The sequence below is a fragment of the Staurois parvus genome, unplaced genomic scaffold (assembly GCF_062004578.1).
Source record: "Staurois parvus isolate SC_StPar_1 unplaced genomic scaffold, SC_StPar_1.0 ptg000090l, whole genome shotgun sequence".
In the NCBI taxonomy this organism is placed as follows: Eukaryota; Metazoa; Chordata; class Amphibia; order Anura; family Ranidae; genus Staurois; species Staurois parvus.
In genome coordinates this window covers 7,905,069-7,923,734 of record NW_028317886.1, presented here as the reverse complement: position 1 = coordinate 7,923,734, position 18,666 = coordinate 7,905,069, and the positions used below count along the sequence as shown (strand labels likewise).

General features: G+C 41.6%; 1 long non-coding RNA gene across 1 annotated transcript in view; it reads left to right on the top strand.

Annotated features, from left to right (window-relative positions):
* Positions 1-1,223: 1,223 nt before the first annotated feature.
* LOC149468235 (uncharacterized) overlaps positions 1,224-18,666 on the top strand; it is a 145,647-nt gene continuing 128,204 nt past the window's right edge. The window contains exon 1 of the long non-coding RNA XR_016311767.1: positions 1,224-1,294. This is a non-coding gene — a long non-coding RNA (uncharacterized LOC149468235). The remainder of the gene's footprint in view (positions 1,295-18,666) is intronic.

Below are 18,666 nucleotides of genomic sequence, written 5' to 3'. Positions count from 1 at the left end.
ACTGTTGCCTTTCTATCATCTCAAACCAGTCTGCCCATTCTCCTCTGACCTCTGACATCAACAAGTTATTTTTGTCCACACTCACTGGATATTTTCTCTTTTTTGGACCATTCTTTCTAAACCCTTGAGATGGTTGTGCGTGGAAATCCCAGTAGATCAGCAGTTTTTGAAATACTCACACTAGGCCATCTGGCACCAACAACTATGCCACGCTTAAAGTAACTTAAATACCCTTTTGTCCCCATTCTGATGCTCAGTTTGAACTTCAGCAAGTCTTCTTCACCACATATAGATGTCTAAATGCATTGAGTTTCTGCCATGTGATTACCAAGCAATTGAACAGGTATACCTAATAAAGAGGCCAGTGAGTGTACTCCCATCTGTTTTATCTGCAATGCATAGTCTCAGTTTAGGCCCTTATTGGTTGTGAGGTCCACATCATCTAACAGTCACTTATGTATGTAAACTAATATAAACATATAACATATCTATGTAGCTCCCCTTTTCCTCTGAATGTCACTGCAGGCAGTTCTGAGTACTTGAAAAAATGAGGAAACCTGCCATCTCTTGATTACCTACACTGATGACTATCACTTTACGCTACTAGTTAATACTATTAAATATAAACAACAGGAGATCATCACATACAAGAGATGCTGGTCCTGCTTAAATGTATCTCCACCTAGTTTATGTCCCTAGGGAGAAGTCATGACTCATATGATGAAAACAATTATTCTGGTTGTTAGGATATGTACTGTATAAGGAAATATCAGCAGGTATCAACTTTTTTTTTGTGGCTACAATATACTTGCATATATTTAAAGCATACATCAAATAAATGTATATTTAATTTCCCTGCATCTGGAGTTCTTTTTTAATGGTGTGTACAAAAGCTGAGCCATAATTTACAAAACTGAATGCATGTTAATTGTGTTGCTAATCAATTTAAGGCAGGAAGAAATAACTTGCGCAATGACGTAATCTGAAGTGTACTCTCAAAAAATTCTATTTGTGGAATGCTACAATCATGGGAAATATGTCTGAGCCAGGGAAACCTCCAATGTTATAAAGTATTTGCAATGATCTAACAGGGGCAGGCACCATTAAACTGTAATTATTCCAAAGTGAGTGCTATTTAATTAGGAAGACAACCGCATGCCAGTTTTTACTGTACATGTAATCATTTACAGTTTGTCACTAAACAGAAATTATATTGCTTTAATATTGCAGACTTTTGATGTCCACATCTACCTTCACTTGTGAATCTTATTATTTGGAGGATATGCAAGAGAGTGTAAGTACAGGTTATGTAATTATTTTTATACCCAATGCCTAGTTCAATGAAAATCTCTAACAAGCATCAGTATGTAACTTGTCTTTAATACGTGTCTGTAGAAGGCACAGGTATAGGTACTCTGTATGATGAGCAGCATTGTTTTAATCTACTACTCACAGATAGAATACAATCTGATTGTAATACCATTCTTGTGATATGTACTAATACAAGTACACTGCTCAAAAAAATTAAAGGAATACTTTGAAAACACATCAGATTTCTTTGGGGAAAAATATCATGCTGGATATCTATACTGATATGGACTGGGTAATGTGTTAGGAATGTAAGGATGCCCCATCGCTTGATGGAAATGAAAATTATCGACCTACATAGGACTGAATTCAAAGACACCCCGAAAATCAAAGTGAAAAAATGATACAGCAGGCTAGTCCATTTTGCTGAAATGTCATTGCAGCAGCTTAAAATGGTACTCAGTAGTTTGTATAACCCCCACGTGCTTGTATGCATGCCTGACAATGTTGGGGCATGCTCCTAATGAGACATTGGATGGTGTACTGGGATATTTCCTCCAAGATCTGGACCAGGGCATCACTGAGCTCCTGGACAGACTGTGGTGCAACCTGGCAGCATCAGATGGACCAAAACATGATATCTCAGAGGTGTTCTATTGGATTTAGGTCAGGTGAGCGTGGGGACCATTCAATGGTATCAATTCCTTCATCCTTCAGGAATTGCCTGCATAGCCACATGAAGTCGGGCATTGTCGTGCACCAGGAGGAACCCGGGACCCACTGCACCAGTGTAGGTCAGACATTGGGTCCAAGGATTTCATCCTGATACCTGATGGCAGCCAGAGTGCCATTGTCTAGCCTGTAGAGGTATGTGTGTCCCTCCATGGATATGTCTTCCCAGACCACCACTGATCCACCACCAAAACGGTCATGCTGAACGATGTTACAGGCAGCAAAACATTCTCCGAAGCTTCTCCAAACCCTTTCACATCTGTCATATGTGCTCAGGGTGAACCTTCTCTCATCTGTGAAAAGCACAGGGTACAAGTGGCAGACCTGCCAATTCTGGTGTTCAATGGCAAATTGAGCTCTATGGTGCTGGGCAGTGAGCATATAGCCCACTAGAGGATGTCGGGCCCTCATGCCACTCTCATGAAGTCTGTTTCTGATTGTTTGGTTAAAGACATTCACACCAGTGGACGGCTGGAGGTCATTTTGTAGTTGGACTGCCTGTAAAACCTCTGTAGGATTCAGGTATCGCCTCATGCTACTAGTAATGACACTGACCCTAGCCAAATGCAAAACTAGTGAAAAACAGTCAGAAGAGATGAGTAGGGGAAAAAATGTCAGTGGCCTCCACCTGTAAAACCATTTTGGTTTTGAGGGTCGTCTCATTGTTGCCTATCTAGTGTACCTGTTGTTAATTTTATTAACACCACAGCAGCTGAAACTGATTAACAACCCCCTCTGCTACTTAACTGACCAGATCAATATCCCAGGAGTTTAATTAACTTGATGCTATACTCTGATTAAAAAGTGTTCTTTTCATTTTTTTTAGCAGTGTACATATCACAAGCGGTACTTGTTTATTAATGGTTATCCTTAAGTTCCATCTGCTCCAGATAGAGCCTATGCTGACCTCAACACATGTTACTGATGCCCTTTTGCATGGTTGCATAATGCATTGTGGAATCCATATTACATGATGCCATATATGATGTTATAACATCATGTTAGTTACAATTAGGTCATTATGTACTACCAAGGCAATATGTTGCCTGTTCGCTACAGAGAGCTGACAATGGTCTGCATGGTCCTCCAGTCATGAGTCTACAAAGAGGCCCAGACAGAGCCTGCACATAGAGAAGAGAAAGCTGCACATTTATGAAAGGCAACCTATACTGGAGGAAAGTGTAATCTGCCATGTTGCCTAGCTTCCACATGTAAGTCATTGAAGCCATTAAATCAAACATGTATGCTTATCAGGTTTTAAGAATTGAAGCCAGAGACAGCCAGATAACTGCCATTGCTAACCTTCATTTGAAAATGTTAACCACTTGAGCACCTGAGGATTTACCCCCCTTAATGACCAGGCCTCTTTTTGCTACTTGGCGCTGCACTAATTCAACTGATAATTGCGCGGTCATGCAATGCTGCACCCAAACGAAATTTACGTCCTTTTTTTCACACAAATAGAGCTTTCTTTCTGCGCTTTTTATTTTTCACGCTATAAACAAAAAAAGGCCAAAAATTTTGAAGAAAAACAATATTTTTTACTTTCAGCTATAAAAAATATATAGTAAACTCAAAGTTGGTTATAAATTTAGGCCAAAATGTATTCTGCTCCATGTTTTTGGTAAAAAAAATTCCAATAAGTGTATATTGATTGCTTTGTGTGGAAGTTATAGCATCTACAAACTATGGTATAAATACTGCAATTTACGCCATTTTTCTGCTATACAGCGCTGTGCTAGTTTAACAGACAATTGCGCGGTCATGCAATATGGTACATAAATTAAATTTACATTTAATTTAATTTACATCCTTTTTTTCCCCACAAATTGAGCTTTCTTTTGGTGGTATTTGATCGCCTGTGCGGTTTTTATTTTTTGTGCTATAACAAAAAAAAGGCTGACAATTTTGAGGAAAAAAAAACAATATTTTGGACTTTTTGCTATAAAACATGTCCAGTAAAAAAAAAAATGCAAAAATCAAATTTAGTCATAAATTTCTGCCAAAATGCATTCTGCAACATGTCTTTGCTAAAAAAAATCCCAATATGTGTAAATTAATTGGTTTATGTGAAAGTTATAGCGTTTACAAATGGAGGGAAAGATACTGGAATTTTAAATTTTTATTTATACTAATAATGGCACCGATCAGCGACTTTTGGCGGCAATCAGCGACATATGGCTGCGGCCAGCGACTTATGGCAGGACTGAGGGACAGCGGCGGACATCCCCAGTGACACCAATACAGTGGTCAGTGAAAAAAAACCACTGAAACTGTACTAATGTCACTGGGGAGGAAGGGGTTAACATTTTTAGAATTTGCAGTGTAAGGGGAGTGTTTTACTAGGGGGCAGGGGTGTGTACTGGACGGGGGGGAGGGAGGGGGGAGCTGATCGAGGGAGAGAAACTCTGCAGCTTCTCACAAGCTGTCAGAGAACTGACACAGAACAGGGCTGTGTGTAAACAATGCAGCCCTGCTCTGTGTTAGCGATCACCGGCAATTGCGGGAAAATGGCCGGTAGAAACCGGCCGTGACCCGTCGGCTGACACCCGCTGCTGACACCCGCGGGACAGGTAGGGCGGGCGCGCGCCTTGCACACGCCCCCTACCTGTTTTGAAGGCAGCCGTTTTAAAACGTGCTTTTGCCTACGAGCGCCGCCCTGCCACCGTTTATATGCGGTGGCTGGGCGGCAAGTGGTTAATCTACATCTTTCTCATGGTACAAATGTTTGTTAAGCTACTCTAAGTTCATTCACTAAAACATACAACTTCTCTAAGATGTACACAATATTATTATTGTTATTATTATAAAAATAATGAATTTTCTCATTAACCACTTGCCCTCCTGAGGATTTACCCCCTTCCTGACCAGGCCATATTTTGCGTTACGGTGCTGCGTTATTTTAACTGACAATTGCACAGTCATGCAATGCTGCACCAAAATGAAATTCATGTAATTTTTTTCCCATGAATTGAGATTTCTTTTGGTGGTATCTGATCGCCTGTGTGGTTTTTATTTTTTGTGCTATAAAAAAAATGTCCGAAAATTTGGAGAAAAAAAACAATATTTTTGACTTTTTGCTATTACACATGTCGAGTAAAAAATAAAAAAAATTTAATTTCGTCACAAATTTATGACAAAATGTATTCTGCTACATGTCTCTGCTAAAAAAAATCCCAATACGTGTAAATTAATTGGTTTGGATTTTTTTAATTTATTTATTTCCTTTTTACTAGTAATGGCGGTGATCAGCGACTTATAGCGGGAGTTTGGACTGCGGTGGACATTCTGACACTGGGGGGAATTGAATTGGTGTCACTAACATCCCCAGTGACACCAATAGAGTGATCAGTGCTAAAAAAAAGCACTGACACTGTACTAATGGCTTTGGACGGGAAGGGGTTAACATGAGGGGCGATCAAAGGGTTAACTGTGTGCTGGGAGTGTTTTACTAGGGGGCGTTGTGTGTGTGATTCACTATATTCACACTTCTGTGTATATCTGTGCTCTGCACAGCCATCCACAGTAGTGTGCCCGAGCTGACAGAGACAACTGTTAGTAAACAAAACAGCTCTCCTCTTCTCTGTCAGCGATCCTTGGAAATCACTGGGCACCGGTGAGTAGTTACCGGCTGGGCCCTGGTGATTGACAGCCGCAGCCACAAATGGCGGCTCACACGCACCCCCTATTCGGAAATGCAAATTCACGTATATATACACATGATTTCGCGCACAGCTGCCGCCCTGTAGCAGTATTTCTGCTATAAGGCGATTGGCAAGCAGTTAATATGTTCAGTTCACAAACATGACTTTTACATAGGCACCGAACTTGTATTTTTAATTTGACATGCGTATTTCAATATTTAAAGGCTCGATTTATTATAATTAGCATTTTAAAAGGTATTTGATTGTCCCAAACTGATCTTACAGGACTTCAGAATGATCACCAGTTAGAACCTAGTGATATTCTGATTTTTATATCGTAAGTAATAACCTGTGTCATAATAATTGACTCCATATACCTTTGTAACTGATCCCAGTGACCATTGTAGTCCTTTTTTTGTCATTTCTGATGCTAACTGCTCTTGGCAGGAGGCGAGCATCAACGTCTGGAGCTCTAGAAGCCTAGCTGAAAAACTCCCATAGCCAACATTTCCTCATCCTTTTGCTAGAACATTGCTATGGCGCGCCAGCCATTGATGCGTGCCTCCATAATCACAAAAACGCACAAAGATTTACGCCACACATGCACAGTGCATCATCTACCCAGTTGCCTTGGTGCTGAACTCAACACCGTGGCAACAGGGGAGAGAATGTGCAGTGTTTTAATCTGAGAGTGTGCACTCTTACGATTGAAGAGGAGGGCATCAACAGCTGGTGTGCCATAGCAACATCCTAGCAACAGGATGAGAGAACACAGGGTGTGGCAGTTTTTTGGGCAGGCTTCTGGAGCTCCAAAAACTGGTGCTCACCTCTACCATTAAGGGCACACTCTCTCTGATTCAAGCACCATTAATGCATTCTCTCCAGTTTGTATGGTTCCCAGCTCAATGTGATGCTCCAGCCGCTGATGCCCACCACAAGCTCTTGGATTCAAATGCCGCACAAGTGCTGTGCACCGTCTACCCCGCTGCAATGATGCTGAACACATCACCATGGCAATAGGAAAGAATGTGCACGTGCAGTGTTTAAATCTGACGGAGCGGACATGGCAGAGGTGAGTAACAATGGCTAGTGCTCCATTGCAATGTCATAGCAACAGGGTAGGCTGGGGAACTCCAGCTATGGAAGTTTTTTGGGCAGACTTCTGGAGGGGTACATAATTCAATATTGTTCATAGGAGCACAGTTTGTTTTAATCTACAGGAGCAAATATTTTTGTAAAGTGGACTAACCCTTTTAGTAAAGAGTAGACTCTGCCCCCACCAGTCATATAGTCTTCAAGGTGAGGTGGGGAGACCTGGCCTGACAGAACACCCACAGCCAGTGTACGATGCCTACACATAAGGAATACAAATCACTTATGTGTATTTAGCTGTCTGCCTGGAGCTCACTCTTTAACCACTTGTCCTCCCAAGGATTTACCCCCCTTCCTGACCAGGCCATTTTTTGCTATGTAAAGTTCAGTGCTTTAATGACTTATTCAGAATAAAATAACACGATGAAATAAATCCTCTAACTTCCCCTCCCCCTGACCCATTCCATTCCCCGGCTGACAGTGAAGCGCTCTCCTCCCTGCAGCCTCCACATACCGGGGACCAGTGACTGCCAGTCCGTGACATCACCTCACCATGTTGCACAGTGTCTCTGGAGAAAGAGTATCCTGAGCAGGAGGGTGTGTTCCCGGCGTGAATGGCTGGTGTAAGCGGTGATGGTGCGAGGTGGGCGTGGTTAGAAGGCTGAAAGTTCTGCCACTTGCGCAGGCTCAAGGGACAGCTGCTTTGGGCCCCACAGCAATTACTTGGTCCTTGGCAGCTGCCACTTTTGCCCCACGTTAAAGACGGCGTTGAGTACAATCTTTCCCTTGAGTCGAGCTCTATGGGATTCTATGCATAGACCTCAGAAGTGACCTAGAATTTCCTAAAGGGGTAGGAAAGATTGTAAAGCAGTGTTTGAAGAGAGTGTATAATATGCTTTTATAGGACATGATTATGACATTATTAACATGTAAAAGGGAACAGCTTGATATACATAATATTACCAACATGTGTTACGGTTTTAAAGAGCTTACCATAACAGCATGTACAGGTGAAACTCGAAAAATTAGAATATCGTGCAAAAGTTAATTTATTTCAGTAATGCAACCTAAAAGGTGAAACTAATATATGAGATAGACTGATTACATGCAAAGCAAGATAGTTCAAGCCGTGATTTGTCATAATTGTGATGATTATGGCTTACAAGCTCATGAAAACCCCAAATCCACAATCTCAGAAAATTAGAATATTGTGAAAGGTGCAATATTTTAGGCTCAAAGTGTCCCACTCTAATCAGCTAATTAAGCCATAACACCTGCAAAGGGTTCCTGAGCCTTTAAATGGTCTCTCAGTCTGGTTCAGTAGGAATCACAATCATGGGAAAGACTGCTGACCTGACAGTTGTGCAGAAAACCATCATTGACACCCTCCATAAGGAGGGAAAGCCTCAAAAAGGTAATTGCAAAAGAAGTTGGATGTTCCCAAAGTGCTGTATCAAAACACATTAATAGAAAGTTATGTGGAAGGGAAAAGTGTGGAAGAAAAAGGTGCACAAGCAGCAGGGATGACTGCAGCCTGGAGAGGATTGTTAGGAAAAGGCCATTCAAAAGTGTTGGGGACTTTCACAAGGAGTGGACTGAGGCTGGAGTCAGTGCATCAAGAGCCACCACACACAGACGGATCCTGGACATGGGCTTCAAATGTCGTATTCCTCTTGTCAAGCCGCTCCTGAACAACAAACAACATCAGAAGCGTCTTACCTGGGCTAAGGAAAACAGACCTGGTCTGTTGCTCAGTGGTCCAAAGTCCTCTTTTTTGATGAGAGCAACTTTTGCATCTCATTTGGAAACCAAGGACCCAGAGTATGGAGGAAGAATGGAGGGGCACACATTGCAAGATGCTTGAAGTCCAGTGTGAAGTTTCCACAGTCTGTGTTGATTTGGGGAGCCATGTTATCTGCTGGTGTTGGTCCACTGTGCTTCATTAAGTCCAGGGACAACGCAGCCGTCTACCAGGTGATTTTGGAGCACTTCATGCTTCCTTCCGCAGACAAGCTTTATGGGAATGCTGACTTCATTTTCCAGCAGGACTTGGCACCTGCCCACACTGCCAAAAGCACCAAAACCTGGTTCAATGACCGTGGGATTACTGTGCTTGATTGGCCAGCAAACTCGCCTGAACTGGACCCCATAGAGAATTTATGGGGCATTGCCAAGAGAAAGATGAGAGACATGAGACCGAACAATGCAGAAGAACTGAAGGCTACTATTAAAGCATCCTGGTCTTCCATAACACCTCAGCAGTGCCACAGGTTGATAGCTTCCATGCCACGCCGCATTGAGGCAGTAATTGCTGCAAAAGGGGCCCAAACCAAGTACTGAGTACATATGCATGCTTATACTTTTCAGAGGTCTGATATTGTTCTATGTACAATCCTTGTTTTATTGATTGCATGTAATATTCTAATTTTCTGAGATTGTGGATTTGGGGTTTTCATGAGCTGTTAGCCATAATCATCACAATTATGACAAATCACGGCTTGAACTATCTTGCTTTGCATGTAATGAGTCTATCTCATATATTAGTTTCACCTTTTAAGTTGCATTACTGAAATAAATGAACTTTTGCACGATATTCTAATTTTTCAAGTTTCACCTGTATGTGAGGACAGCCATATTTGCTTAATACTTTTGCAGGCTATGTTTCCTGCATTGCAGTGCTTTACTACTCCCTCTAGGATTGTCCAAGTTTTTGTTCCATGAAAAACCAAACTGCACAGGGGAATGTGGAAAAATGTCCATGGCTTATCTAAAGGGGCTGTTGCCCAAAAAGGCATTTATTTAAACCAATGGGGTTTGGTTATAATTAGTGATAAGGTTCAAGGTCGCAGTGACACAGGGTTTGCTGCCAACTGTTTGCCATTTACCAAAGTGAACTAAATAGCCTCTTTGCTTGTTTGCCTACTGTTGCCACAGACTGCGACAGCTTTCCACTCAGGACTTTGAATCCATTCCCCATCATTTATTCTTGTAAACTGCGCTCAGTGCACAAAAAATAATACATAAACAAGTCACCACAGCAGAGCTCACAATGCAAAATACAATATGTCCTTATATATACACATTACATTTTTGCGCTGTGTGTCTCAATACTTCAAGTGTTGTTCCTTAAAGTGATTTTAAATAAATAAATAATACATTTAAATCAAGCATATTTTCATTCATGATTCATGAGTCCATATAGTGATTCATTAAGGATCAATCCTCTGTGAATTCAAGTGTCCACAATATCTTAAATAAGATTAGATGTGAATCCACCACTGGCACACACAGCCTCCTACCAGATGGACAGACCCCAAGTTATTGGTGGTCTGATATAGCATGAATCTGTGCATGTCTTGATCCCGATCATCCGGCAAGGAAATACATGTGGTACTGTGATCTCTTCCTCCTAGTCTTTTCAGGGCTTGGTTTAAAAGAGGTGAATCTCCAATAGTTTGGTACTGTTAAAAAAGTTTATTGATAAAAGCCAAAAACTACCTACAATATATCTTCACATATAGTGCATGTAGTATATATAGTGTATGTTGGGGTTGGATGGAGTTCATGCTGACTTCACATGTGCTGGCTGTAGCTGGCACCAGCCCCCCTTATACTTACCTGAGCCCGATCTCAATCCAGTGCTGAACAACGGCTCTCCTAAGTATGTCTCTCCTCATTGGCTCACAAAGCAGTGGGAGAAATTGGCAGGGCCAAGACATGTTCTTTGTGTGAATGGAATCACAGTGGCAGCTCTGGAGTGAGCCTGCTTGAGTGCCCCCATAGCAAGAGGCTTGCTATAGGGCGCACTTGGCAGGGGGCAGGAACCAGGACCACTGTCGGGAGACCCGGAAGATAGCAATCTGGGCTGCTCTGTGCAAAACCATTGCACATAGCAGGTAAGTATAACATGTTTGTTTTTTTTAAAAAACAAAAAATCCTTTAGAATTACTTTAAGGCATCCCCAAGCATATTGCTTAAAGGAAGCTTTGTTAAAAGAACTGCTCCCTGGCAAACATTAATTTTTTTACATAGGTTTATGTCCCCCCTGGGTGTGGCCAGCTTCCCATGTCCATTGTTTGACAATCCCTTATTAAACTTGAAAATAGAGAGTATTGATTTTCAAGATTTGCCTCCTACTGACTTCAATAGAGTTCACAATTTGTGGATTTTTGGCCATGTTCACTGAACATGCAGGCAGGTTTGCTCATTGTTAGTTTTAATGAGCATGTTAGCATGTAAATTAGGGTTTGGATTTACATTACCATTAGTTATTAGTTTTCTTTTTTTTTTATGAACTAAATGTGGCCACACTGTTTGAAATTTGACCAGTTCTTGCTGGATTTTCAATAAGTATGTGTGCTTCTCTGCTCAACAAATTTTGATAGTTTAAAATGGAACTCCACCCAAAAGGGAAGTTCCACTTTAAGTACTCCTCCCCCTGCCACATTTGGCATGTAATATTTTTATAGTTTTAAGAGGTACCTGATCCCATATCCTCCTAGCTTACCTAGGCGATCCGAGCAGATGTTCCCCCCCCCCCCCCCTCCATCCCCATAGTCTTCTGGGACACGTGACAGGTCCCAGGAGACTGCAGGACCATCCACAAATTGCAGCACTGCTTGTGCATGCATAGTGGGCTACCAGCTGAGAAGCTGAAAGTCGCATAGCCTTTGGGTTCCTGAAGCCTGCTTCCTAACTGTGGGCAGCCGGCTCCAGGAACCTGAAGGCTAGTGAAGAACTAGCCTGGGTGAGGACGGTGCTGAATCCTGGATAGGTAAATGTCGTTTTATTGAAAACTGCAATACAAAGATCAGAATATGTACTCACTGAAAATATACTATAAATATATTTACCAGGCTTGGTGCCTGAATTTACTGACCCTTAACTAAAGTACGTATAACTTTAACTGGCCATAGATCCATTACCAAAAGCACAGTAATTTATTTACTGCAAAATTATTTAAGTGCTTGAAGTATAGTTTTTGCCAGGATGTGTGCATGTAATACTTGGATGACTTTACTGCTTCATTCTGGATACCACAACAATGTTCAACATTCAGTGTATGCTATAGCCTTGGAAAACTGGTATAAACAATTACATTTTAGTTTCCTGAAAATCAAGTCACATTTATCATATGCTCATTTAGACAAGACGAAAATGTTACTTTTCAGCAAATTTACACATAGCCTGTGAGTTTCACAGTCTAAATGTATGTTTAATAACCATGAGGAATAAATCTTAGCAGTGCCAGAATGTTTCGATTTTATCAAATGTCATTATGATAAATTTCCTGAAAGTGCTAAAAAAAAATGAACATTTGGTCTTTCTTGAGAATATGGAGACTGCACCTAGAATTAACTGAAGTTCAAAAAGATAATTACATTGAACGTAGCTTTTTTAACCAACTTGTTTGAAGAATGAGATCAATGGTCACCTTTACAACCACTGATAAAGCAGCTTATCTTGATTTATAATTTGTCAACAAAATTGTATCAGTTTGTGGAGTGTAGCAGACACCACTCTTTGCACTGAGAAGGGTGGGTGTTAATGGATATGTTTTAGTGGGGGAAGAATTTGCAGACTGGGGGAAGGACAGGGAGTTGTGGTTTGGTATTGTTTAAGAGTAAAATTATGGGGTTAGAGACAAATGAATTTTACTCTGGGAAATTGACCAGTTCACCCAACTGGCAGAACCTCCAGCTGCTGCAACCAGAAGTCAATCATTTACTGCTGCTATTACTACAGTCACTAAATTAGGCTTCCTGCCACATGTTGGCGTCTTTAAAATTGTTAACCCAGATTATGTCTTTGAGCAGAGCCATAACCATTTTTGATCACTGATGTCAGCCAGGTTCCCCGGTGCTGCTGGTTTACATTCCAGCACTGGGGAACTGGCATTTTGAGTGAGAGTCCGGTGTGAGGGGGTTGTTGTGCTCAAGTCATAGTATTTGTTTTATCAGGCCATCATTCATCATGATTGATGATGGATCTACACCACTGGACGATGTGGCTGGATTTACACCACAGGATGAGCATCATAAGATGTACTTTTTCTATGAGGAGATCATTCATCATGATCTGCAATGGATCTACACCACTGGATGATGTGGCTAAATTTACATCATAGGATGTACTTTTGCTATGAGCTATGACATTCATGTGTGTATTTACTTTGCTAATTTTTTTAGTGAATGAATAACAAGGATGACTATGTTCCCTTTATTCATTCATGTAGGGGGGAGTGGATATCAGGGTTCCTCTTTTTAAAAGGGACTTTGAGTTTCTGATAAGTCTCCCAACAGACTCCAGCATCCACTGGGCCAGAGATGTGGGAATAAAGCCCTTGTCTTCAATAGCATGGGTACAAAGTGCTTTGCCATTGAGCATTCACCTGGCAAAGTACCCTCCACATAATAATGGTAAGTTGCCTGGAATGGCAGAGGCCAAGGTTGGGGTCTGGTCAGATAACAATCTGTTGGTACTCCAAACAGATGAACTTGGCACCCTAGAGCAATATTGGTGAAGTTAAAATTCTCCTTGTATTATCAGCCCGCAAAAAGCAATCAAGAGACAGATGCCCTGTTCTGATACCCTCTTAGATGAAGAAATTTCTGACTTGATTGGGGGAAGACCTAAGATTAAGCCTCAGATAAAGCAGACAGAGACAGAAACAGGATGCAGTGGTTGCCCTTCTAATAGAGGTGATATGGTTGCGGCAGCAGCCCACTTCCAGAAAGAGATCAAAATTATTACTAGAAACCAAGAGACTGAGTGAATGGTCCCACCTCATCCTGAAGGATGGAATAATGTACTGCAGTATAAAATTCTCCCATGACTCATTGGTGACCTGGTAGATAATACTCTCAAGCTTTCCCTGTGGCAGAAAGAATCCAGGTGGGAGTGGGACAGTGGGATATCCGCAAGATGGTCATCTGGTTCAAGAGACAAGCCATTTTTGTGGCTTTTTCCCAGCTGGTTGAACATGTTTTTCAGCACTGTGTGGTTTGTTCAGCATCAAAGGGGGCTGAGACCTGGTTGCCACTTTTGACTTTACAAACATCTATTCCAATGGTAGTATTGATCAATGACTTGCTTACACTAGACATATTAGAAGACAAATATCATCATTTGCTTCTTATGGTGGACCATTTTACAAAGTTTTTGGTAGCAGTACCAGCCCATGGTCAAATTGCCAAGACTGGAGTCCAGATAGTGTGGAAACATTTCTGCTTTCCTTATGGCTACCTGCTACCTGCTTTCCTTATGGCTACCTGCTTTGAACACGGTTTCTTTCAGAAGTGGTGTTACTCACTAGGCATCAAGAAATCACACATCAACCCATACCAACCTCAAGGCAACAGGAAATGCAAGAGTTTAAACTGTCTGTTACAGCTGTTAAGAAACCTAGTCCACAAGAAATGAAAGAAGTGAACCCACTACTTGGGTGAAATGGTCTGGAATTACTATCCACTTGGTTGGTGCATTTGAAGTAGAACTTTAGTTAGAAAATTAAGTCCTGCTAGATCACATCATGCTGACCCCTTTTGCAGGTATAGCTCTGTAAAACAGTAAATGTTAGTGGCAATACTGTTTAAAATACACTGTCTCACTCTTGTCTGCACATGCTCAGTTGCTCTCTATTTTTCACACTGTATCTAAAACCAGAGCCACTAAAAGTTGATCTGCTGGCAGCCTTAAGATTTAGTGCTGCTTAGAGGCTCTGGGCTTAATCAAAAAGGCAGGAACAGTGCTAGAGGCAATTTGTAGCACACACTAATTTTGGTAACATAATTAATAAAGTGGAACGTATGTTCCTTGCTAAAGGACATTATTTTTATCAAATTGTTATGGGTAAAGTTCCACTTCAATGATAGATCACCCACCCTATCACTTTATGTTTGGCCATACTCTGGAGGGCCCACTAACCTTTTGGGGCACTGTCTCCACAGAAAAACTGGAGCACACTCCTTGAATAGTCAGTTAAGGTTTATGCCTACCTGAAGTTAGTTTGTTACAAATTGGTCATGGGTAAAACAAGAAGAGTTAGAAAAGCCAGCCTTTGACCTTCAACCTGGTGACTGAGTTTTAGACCACTGCAAAAGCGCAAATAGGCAAGTAAAAACATCAATGGTAGTCCCTGACATTCCCTTTTCCAGGTCTATTCTGGACATGCCAGTATATGATTTCCAGAAGGAAGGTACTAGAGAAAATCTGAGAGGTCTGTACGGTTGGCTCCTTAAGCCCACTGAGAATCACAGAGGGCTGCTGAAAGGTGTGTAGCACTACCCCCATAAGAGCCACTGAATATTTTGGGTTCCCTCTCTGTTCTGAGTCTGATTTGGAAGCACTGCCCCCTGACACCTTCATGAAAGCTTGACCAAGAGAACCCCTTGGCTTTGAACCACAAAAATAATCACAGAGTTTAAGGTGAACAAATATTCTGATTGTATTGAGGTCAGGGTATAGGAAGTGCAAGCAAAAAAGGAATGACAATAATTGTGCACAAAAACTAAACACTCTGAAATGTTTACCCCCTTCCTGTCCAGGCCAATTTTCAGCTTTCAGCGCTATCACACTTTAAATGACAATTGCGTGGTCATGCAATACTGTACCCGTATGAATCTTTTACCATTTTTTTGAGACAGATAAAGCTTTATTTTGGTGTTATTTATTCACCGCTGGGATTTTAATTTTTTTTACTATGTAAATGAAAAAGTCCAAAAATTTTGAAAAAAAGTGTTTTTTTTTAATAAAATTTTGCAAATAAATAATATTTCATCATAAATCTTGGCCAAAATTTATTCCGTTATTTTTTCAGTAAAAAAAATAAAATCCAAAATTATAATTTTTAAACATTTTTTTTTACATTTTTATTTTATTTTTTTATATTATTATTTTTTATTTATTTATTTTTTTTTTACATACTGTCACCCTAGCAGTACAGTGTCACCATGGTGACACTGTACTACTTGTGGTGGGTGATGAACATTTTTTTTTTTTTTTTTACACTGATTGCTTTTACACCCATATAGGATGTAAAAGCAATCATTTCTCTTTCTCTCTGTCTGCATTCTTGCACTCATTGAGAAGTACTGAGTGAGCTGTGATTGGTCACAGCTTGTCACATGGTACAAGGCTGTTGTGAATAGCCTTGTACCATGTGACCTCTGTGATCATTCACAGATTTCACACGTAGTAAGCAATGATGTCACAAGTTGCATCTTGCTTACTACTTTGCATGTGATCACTGATTCGCCAATCAGTGATCACATGATTGGGACCTCGTACAGAGGTCCCGTCCAATGATCGGTGTTTCACTGTGTCCGGAGGACACAGCGGGCACCGGATCGCGGTGGTGCGCGCTCCCAGGGAGCGCGCACAGCTAGAAAAGGCGGGTGCCGTTTAGGAACGGCAACCCGCTCCTGGACTGCCACCGCCCTGCCATTTATAAACAGCAGGTGGACGGCAAGAGGTTAACAGATTAATCAAGCACAGTACCACTTTAAATAAACCCAGGTGTCCTGCAGGACCAGAGTTTAAACATCAATTCCAGCACTGAGATATCTTTCCCCAAGTAAGCTGAAATAAGCTATCAAGATACTGGGCTAGCTCACTTTTGAGTTAGCTATTGAGTTAGCTCAATAGCTGGGAACAGGGTTTAACTCTAGAGATTCATTTTTGCAAACAATAATGTCCCCTTTAATATCTCATCAAAGAATTGCAACAAATCTTCTGCGCACTTGATGGTGCCCTAGTTGGTGCACATCACGTTTGAGATCCTTTTTTGTGTGACAGCAGATTTCCACGGGATGGCACAGCAACAGAAAGATTCTACTTGGATTGGTTTTGAAAACTGGGTAAGGTATCTTTCACCCCCTTCCAGTCCAGGCCAATTTTTAGCTTTTAACACTATCACACTTTGAGTGACTCAGTCATGCAACACTGTACCCATTTGAAATTTTTATCAGATAGAGCTTTTATTTGGTTTTTGATCACCACTGGGTTTTTTTATTTGTTGCTATATAAATGAAAAAATACCGAAAATTTTGAAAGAAAAAATAAATTTTTTTGCTTAGTTTTTGTTATAAAATTTTGCAAATAGATAATTTTTTTTCATAAATTTAGGCCAAAATATATTCTGCTTAATTTTGGGGGTACAAATAACCAAAACAGTTTGTATTATTTAGTTTGTATGAAAGCTATAGAGTCTACAAACTATTGGATATATATTTGAAAATTGATCAGTTGAGATCCTAAAATGCCAGATGCTGGCATGGCATATGTCAGTGATCAGGACGCTGGTATGGCGGTGATCAGGACATTAGCATGCGGCATGGCGGTGATCAGGACGCTGGTATAGCAGTAGCCAGGACACTGTTATAGGGTATGGGGTATGCGGGATGATCAGGATGCTGGTATGACATATGGGGTGATCAGGATGCTGGTATGGGGCATGGTGGTGATCAGGATGCTGGTGTGGGGTATGGCAGTGATCAGGATGCTGGTATGGGGTATGGTGGTGATCAGGGCATTGATATGGTGTATGGCAGTGATTAGGGCGCTGGTATGATATATGGCGGAGATCAGGGTGCTGGTATGGTGTGTGGAGGTGATCAGGGTTCTGGTATGGCATATGGCAATGATCAGGGTGTTGGTTTGGAGTATGGCAGTGATCAGGACACTGGTATGGCAGCAGGGGCGGACTGACAACTCATGGGGCACCGGGGTAATAGGGGATCATGGGGCCCCTGTGTCCTTGCCCAAACTCAAAAAAGCCTATGAAAAAGGTACCAGGGGCATCTCATGGGGCCCCCTAATGACCCTGGGCCCTCGGGCAGTGCCAGAGTTTCCAATTGGTCAGTATGGCGGTGAATAGGACATTGGTATGGTGTATGGAGGTGTTTTGTGAGCACTGGAACAGGTAACAGGGCCTCCCTGCATTATCTATTATTGTTATTGTGGGGCAGTGATAAGGGACACTGGGGCACTAAACTGGGGCACTGGGGTGGCTGGCACTGCAATGTGTGAATGTGCAAGCAGCCTGACAGGTTGCTGTACACTCATAAACTGCTGGATCGCTTCTCTCTGCTCTCACACTGAGAGCGTAAAGAAGCAATCTTTACTTTCAGTTTCCAGTGTTTCCTATGTGAGTGTTGTGATTGGTCACAGCAGTCACATGGTAAAACACCACATGATCACCTGAACACAGTGGTAATGTGATCTGCTGTGTCCAGGAGACACACCGTTCACCAGGCTCCAGGGTGCGCACTCTGTGAACTGTGCATGAGCCATCTATGAGGGCTGATGTACAAGAACTTTAGCCAGCATCAGCGCTGCTTCCCATCTGCCATCTATGTATAATGGATAGATGGGAAGTGGTTAACACAGAAGATGAATGCAAGAATTTGCCAAAGTTTAAGAAAGGGATGGATGCAGACTTCAGCAGACTTTGGACCCCTACAGGTGGTGAACTTGTCTGGTAATTTCCTTTACAGCTGGAAGAGGCTTGAAATGAGATACTAAGAGTAATCCTGTCTGCAGGGAAGCACGTGATGTAGCAACAATCCTGTAGTTTCAGAATAGTAGGGAAACACAAAAGTAGTAGGTCGCAGTACTGAATTGGCTAAGCAGTCTGTGTCTCAGTGTGATAATCTGTGAAGTAAGGTGTACTAAATTGGGACAGCTGAAAATAACAGAGTCACTTGCAACCTTTGATGTTCTGGGCTTTGAAACACTCTCACCTGGTCAGTAGTCTTTGCAGCATGAATGGTGGTCTCTCTTTTGGGGGCCCCCATGCTCCCTCAGTCGTTCTGCTGATGGCAGAATTACAATCTGCCTGCCTGCAGGATTAACTGTCCTGCTTGTCAGCAGTACCAGTTATCTGCAGTCC